Source organism: Triticum aestivum, chromosome 4B (assembly GCF_018294505.1).
Source record: "Triticum aestivum cultivar Chinese Spring chromosome 4B, IWGSC CS RefSeq v2.1, whole genome shotgun sequence".
In the NCBI taxonomy this organism is placed as follows: Eukaryota; Viridiplantae; Streptophyta; class Magnoliopsida; order Poales; family Poaceae; genus Triticum; species Triticum aestivum.
This window is the reverse complement of record NC_057804.1, coordinates 321,045,003-321,052,570: the sequence shown is the minus strand read 5'-3', so window position 1 is coordinate 321,052,570 and position 7,568 is coordinate 321,045,003.

The window sequence follows — 7,568 nt, the reverse complement described above, 5'->3', positions numbered from 1 at the left end:
ATGATTTACAAATACAACGATCTCCAAATCTTAAGGTTGAATTCGAAAAAATTTAACCAAATTATGTTCTACTAAAATGTATGGATCAGTAATATCTACATATTAAATAACATAGATGTGCATGAATTCATATGAGTATGCATGTTTGATAGATCAATTTTGGTTCGAGTATGGATTACATGTATCATCATCTCGAATTCAAATATTTGAATCCCTTTTTTGTTCACTCCTTTCAAGCCCATCTCTCTCGCATGCATGCTCCTTCAGGTAGCTATCACTCTCTTTTCTCCAGCTCCCCCGCACGCTCACTTCATGTTTCTCCTATCCTCGCAAACATGGTCTCTCGACGTCTCCCTTGAGAAGTGTCACACTCTCCCTATCATTATACATTACATGGTTTTCATTATCTCTCACGTCTCTACTGTTCTCTAGTATCACTCGGTACCTAAGCTTTCTTTTTCACCGCCACACACACAGTCTCCACTCGTCTTTCACTTTGTATTTCTCTCTATGGGATTCTCTCACACACCCTATATGTCTCTACATATGACTCATACCACTAAAATTACTCTCTCTCTCTCCTATAGACACAACATTTGTTGCGGTCTCCTTTCCATCTCCATCCCAGACTGACATTATTCATTTGTTTACCGATCAGACAACCCCGACTACCGTCTCCTCTCTCTCTCTCTCACAGACATACACACACAACTCCTGCTTCCACTCCCCTTCCCGACTACCGTCTCTCTTTCACACACACAAAACTCTCGCTTTCCCACCCCGACTCGTATTTCTCTCACAAACATTTATCGACTAGCTAGCCTCTAAATAGGTTTATACACCAGCACACTCATGCTTCCACCATCGCATACATGTCTCTCTCCCGCTCCTTGTATCTATGTAGCTTTTCCTTCCCTTATTGAGACACACCCTCTCGATCGTGCACACACACACTATCGCCTCATTTTAAGCTGATACCTATCGCACACACACAACTTGTGTCTTTGTCACACATGCACTCCGTCCTCCTCCACTCTCCCTCTCTCTCACACACACATGGGCTTTTTGGAACAACTAGCAAGATGCCCATGCGTTGCACGGAACATCAAAATGCATTTGTATGAGTAGTTTATCTTGTGGGGGAAAAGGATGAACGAGGGAAGGACTTATGTGCAAATGTGGAGAGGGGTGTGGGTACCTTTTTGCAAAATTGCCATAGTTTCCTTCCTATCCGTCAGATATAGATCGGACGACCTATATTGCTGGATGGCAGGCACACGATCATCACCGACAATGCTTTTTATAAGAGTAGGGATAAAAAATAGAGTTGGTGATGATGGTGGGCCTGCCATCCTGCAATGTAGGTCGTCCGATTTATATCTGACGGATAGGAAGGACAATATGGCAATTTACCCGCACTCTTCACCACATTTGCAGATAAGGCCTTCCCTCGTTCATCCTTTTCTCCCACAAGATCTTGATGTTCCGTGCAATGCACGGACATCTTGCTAGTAAGAGTAGAAATTAGACATTTACCACTTCTCGAATCTTGAAACCAACAACATTCCTCCCTTATCTCATCAAAACCGCCAAAGGAATATATTTTGAGTGAAACATAACATATTTTTAGTGATATACGTATTTCAAAACTGGACTTTTTTTCTATCAAATCGGTGAATATGTATTAATCTACTTTGATCGTGTGGCAACGCATTGGCACATTGCTAGTAGTTATTATAATTTTTTGGACACCAGACAAACGGTGGAGTACATATACGAAGAGAAGAGGTGCACGCACGCAGTCGGCCTCTCGCTGTCTCGCACACATGAGTGTTACGTAAAGGCGATGTTAACAAATAAACCCTAAAACCCTAGGTGCACGATTGCTGCATTCGCAGGTACCGGGTACGTGGTGGAGCACCTTTGTAGGAGTTGATGGTCGGGACCACAGGTGAACGACTTGGAGCGCGGTGGCTTGCCAGTTGCCACAGATCGAGTAGCCACATTTAAAATATCGTTTTTAGCGGGGTTAAGAGTTCCGATTTTCAATGGCACGTTATAAGTAGTAAGTAGTTTTTAGAACGATTGGTATGGAGCGAAAATGGAATTCATAGTACTACGTACCTCCTTGGCGTATGGTTGTATGGGTTTATGTTGCGAGATGTTGAACCTGGTAGTTCTAGGGCAAATACTATGGTTTAGATTTAGATGTTGGTTTTTAGTAATCAGAAGGGGAAACCCTTCTTTGATTAAAAAAACTACTACCTCCATTCTGGTTTACTAGTCCCCATCGTACTTTGGGTCAAGGTTTGTCCACAAATTTTACTTGTAAAATGTGAATGGAAAACGAGATTTCGTTATACCCAAACAAAAAAGGACTGGAGGGAGTGATTGCTCTGACACGGACGTGACCTCTCATAGCGCAGGCATTGAACCGGCACGCCGGCCAGGAGGGCCGCACTCGCTGCAGGCCCGGCTGAGCACGCCTTCTCGCCGTGTGCAACTAGTGTAAGACTGCCCCGCCTGCCTTCATTGAATCCGTGCGTGTGCCAGTAACACGTCCTTCCGCGAGCCGGCAGGCATTTTAGAACAGAAAAAATGACTAAAATATAATTAATTTACGCATGGTCTTGATTTGTTGTGCTCGCACTGGTAGCAGGAACTAGTAGAGGTTTTTCTTTATTTATAACTCTCCTCACATTTTTTGGCTTTGAAGTGAATCATGGTTGTGGATATTATGTATGAATGTGCAGATATCTGTGAACATGAGTTTGATGTGGAAGTTGAACTTGGAGTCGGGCTTGTGCGTGAACTATACCATGTCCAATGATTCGTCTGTTATTGTTTGGAAAGTAATTGCTGTTATTACATGACCCGAAAAAACATTTTGTGCCACATCAGTAGACGCACAGACATCACAACATGCATGCTGACTGGATAAACATTTGAACCTAGCATTATGAAGGAAATTTTGTATTGACAACAGTTTTAGATAGCAGGAGATGCCTAACCTCATTCTTAACGTGTTGGTTATTGAATCATCACCCTAAGGTTGATTGTGCTACCTAGTCCCTATTTCTGGTGCACTCTTTCGGTCGTTGAGTTAGGATTTTGTCAATCCCTCGCTCATTTGATCATATCGTCTTGCCCTGAAAAGCAAGATTGCTCTCGAGCTTAGTAACATAGCGGTGGTTCGTGATTTTCTGATTATCCTCTCGGAAGTATCACCAGGTCGTCACCTGACCGCTATGTTGAGTTCGTGATCAAGTTGGTTTCTTGTAAACCACCCCTTCTCCAAGAATCTGTGTTGGGTACCCCTGAGCTAGTTGGTTAAGCTGAACAACAACTTGGAGAGTTGGAAGGTAAAAGCTTGTCCGACTCAGTTCATTCCAAAGGGATATCTTTGTGTGTGTGTGTGTGTGTGTGTGTGTGTGTGTGTGTGTGTGTGTGTGTGTGTGTGTTGAAGAAAGATGATATCTTCATTGTTTAATCCTCGTGGTAAACTGTTGGACCTATTTTCTTATTCAATCTCTGATTTGAGTATGGGCTATTGTCAAATCAAATCAGAACCAATGGTATTCTTAATGTTGTCTTACTCGTGGTAGATCCCTCGAGCATACACCATTATATCTCTTGGGTCTGACTAATGCTATCGCTTGTTCACATAATTATGGAATTCCATTTACATGGAAACCTGGATGAATTGTTGTTGAACCCATCAGCAACATTTTTATCTTCTCCATGATTCGTGCTGAACATGCAGTTAGTATTGGAAACTTTTATAAGCATTATCTTCATGACCCGCTCATGAAGTCTATGTTCGAATGTAAGAAGTTACTGTCTCCAGTTCATGCGCTTTGGATGCAAGTTGCCGCCGTGAATTTGAGAAAAGTTGTTTTAACTTCCTCTGAAATCATCCCAAGTCAGTCATGCACGTGCGAAGTATTCCATGGTGTGATAGACTGATCATCTTCATTCTATGGGTATCCCTAGCACACCAAGCCACTAACTGATTTGTTCCAGGAAAAGGAAATCCTTCATAAGAGCTAATCATATGACTTATGCAAGGACTTTGTTATCCGCAATGATGGTTCCCCACCGGAACTCGGTTGTGTTTTATTATAAGACTACTACGTGGTCATGCTTGTCTGCGACATCATGTTCACATGTATGTAGCAGAAACGGCTCATGTTTTGGAGTTTGCTACCGTAGTTCATTCCCCGAGATTCTCACAACGCCGTCTCGTCGATTTGTGTTGCAAACTTTCATTTTTCTTCTAGACGCGATGAGTCTAGAATATCCTGACACCAGCCAGATCTGAATCTCAGGCAGGTATGATGGTTGGAACATGTCCCAAGAATTATAATATTGGTCTCTCTATAACCCGGTAACATGGATGTCGTGGCCAGCACACCCAGCCGAAAGACCTATTATTGTAGTATCTTGCTTGAAGAAGTTGGCCACACCCCATAAGGACTTCGTAGGATTTACCCCCTAGTTGTGCCTTATGATTTTTGGTGTTCCCGAAGTCCGACCTTTTACTTGATGTTCTAGATATCAAACCATATCTATGAATGGGTTACAGTAGCACATCAAGGAGAACATTAGAAGCGGAGTGCTAAATGTCTCTCGGTCGATCATCCAGATTTTGTTTCCTTGGCCTCGGTAAGGTGAAATCTAAGAAAGTGTTATCTTCCTTTGCATCTGCATCGTCCATCACTACTCATCATGGTAGTATGTTGTGTTGCCAGGATCCATGACACGGATATTGGTAAAACCTTGATGAATATGGAAATGCTCAAGTTCTTGAGAGCATGCACAAGCGCTAGGTGTTATCACCGGCACTAACTGGATTGCTCTCAGTTTCCTCGATTATGCTATAACTTTTCAGTCAGTGGACTCACTCTCTACTGTTGAGCTTCTCCCCAGTTACTAAAATCATCCATTGTGTTGTTTTCAACAAGGTAATCCACATCATCCATTCTAGTCTGGGTAAGCCATTCCTTTGCACCCCGCAAATCGATTGTTGGTGAATTGCCTTAGGCTGGTATAAAGAGTTTTGATGATTTTTGAATCAAAGGTAATTCTTTTTGCCACCTAAGGGGATATATCTACGAGTCACCATCCCTAAGGTGTCTCGTTGTGGTATCATGACAACTCAACTCCTTGCTACGTTGACAACTGTTCACCACCCTCTTAAGTGTGGAATTGTTGTCTACCTAGTGAACCTTCGACATCTGTTCCACTCCATTCATTTGTATGAATGTTTCGTGTCTCAGCCCGAGATAGGTTGCTATGTCTCATTTCGTGAGTTAATCCTGAGTTGTTCGATCTTCGAGAAGATCGACCCTTCTAGAGTCTCCTTCTTCTCTCCATGTCATGTTGGCAGGAGTTCTCAGAGCAAGACTTCAAGACAATGATGGTGATCGAATCAACGTTCTTTGAAGTGCCACCTGGATCGTGAAGATTATGTTAGTTTGCGATCCCCCTTCATCTTACCCTACGCTTGAATCTCGGGACGAGATTCTTGTTTAGTAGGGGTGAGCTGTCACATCCCTAGTTCTGGTATGCAGTAGGCTAGCCCTTCATGTGTGCATCATGTTTAAGTTTCAATTAAAGTTGAAATGGGGATTGATCAAACCCTAGCATCAGAAAGAATCCAACTAGGATCAAAATGAAATATTTTCAATGAACCCAAAATGCCTTTTGGAAATGTTCATCATTTCTGATAAAGGTAAGAACCTCTGCCAAAAATGATGAACATATTTCTAGGTCATTTCTGGATTTTTGAATTAAATCATATTGTATTTGATTTTGGGCATTTAAATACTATAAAATATTTTAAATGCTCAAATAATCATAATCTAAAATGTCTACTGTTGGATATATTCTAAACAGTAGCCATGATTAGTTTCATGATTTTTGGAAGTGCCTAGATATTTTTAATAAAGCCCAACAGATACAGAAATAATAGAAAACAAAAACAATAAATAAAAGAGAGAGAGGGATTTTACCTGGGCCACTTACCTGGCCGTAGCCCACCTGGCAGGCCCAGCACTGTGCTGGCCCATGCCAGCCAGCTGCTTCGTCCTCGCTAGGCAGGCACAGAGGTGACGCCGACGAGCACGAGCTCGCCACGGCGCCACCTGCTTGCCGCCCGCGCCCGTGGACACCTGGGTGATCTCCACGTCGCCGCTCCGACCCCGTGGACACCTCATTCTCCCCCCTGCTCTCTCCCTCGCTGTTCCCCATCCTACCCGAACGGGTTCGTCGCCGCCGTTCGCCACCACCGCGGCCACCGCCTCCCCCTTGCTTCTCTGACCGGTCCAGAGGCTCCTCCTCGACCCCCTCTTTCTTCCACCGCAAGCCACGCCACCGCGGGAGCCCCACATCGCCTCCACGAGTCGTCTTCCCCGAGCACGACCGCTGGACTCCATCGACGGATTCGTCGCCTTCCGGTCGTCCCCGAGCCAGCTGAGCATGTCGTCGGCCTCACCATGAGCTCCCGGTCCTTTCCCCCTTAAGCACGTCGTCGTTTTCGTTCCGTAGCTGCCGATTCCACCGGAGCCGCGAGCTCGGCCCCGCCGGCCATGTCGCCGCCGTGGCCAGGGCCACCGCAGCTCATACCCGCGCACGTCATCGCACTCAGCTACCCCCAAGAAGGCCAACGCCACCACCCACAGCTCCTGCCGTGCCCCGCAACACCCCCCGCGCACATGGCCGAACTCCGACCGCCGCCTTTGAGCTCGCCGCCGTCGATATAGGCTGCCCCCAGCTTAACTGACTGCACCATTCGACACACGGGATCTCCAGCGTCACGTAGATGCCCTCCGCCGGCCATTTGGTCGCCGGAGGAGGAATTCTGAATGCCTCCGCCGTCTCTGGCCTCGCCGGCAGGTTTGACCCGCTGACCGTTAACTGGGTGGGCCCAGTTTGACCCCTGGGTCACTGACGTGTGGGCCACCCTTGTTAGTTATTACTTAGGTTAGTTTAGCGCTAATTAACCTAGATTAGTGCTTAACCTAACACTAACTAACTCTGTTTAGTTAGTTAACTAACCACTGACACGTGGGTCCCACAGGTCAGGTTTGACCTGGCCGACCCAGTTGACCGCTGACATCACAGTGACGTCATGCTGACGCAGTAAGTCATTTTCTGGATTTAAGTTAATTCAGGAAATTCCAGAAAATAGTGCTAACTTCTAAAAATCATAGAAATTCAACCGTAACTCCAAATCAAACAAATTATGTATGAAAAATGATCAGAAAAATCCAAAGAATCTGTTTATGGCACTTTCATGCATGTTAGAGCAACTTAACCCTACTTTTTAGATGAAACAAGTTAATCCACTAATATGACCTCTTAAAATGGATTTGCATTTGAATCTTTGGTTCAAATGGACTCATCTCAATCTGTTCTAGCTTGCATTAGCCCAAAACACATTCATATTGCCATGTCATAGCATGCATCATATTGTGCATTGCATTGATCGTGTTTCTTATCTGTTTGCCGGTGTTGTTCCCCCTCGGTAGACGTTGTACCGACGTTGTGATCGTTGACACTGATGA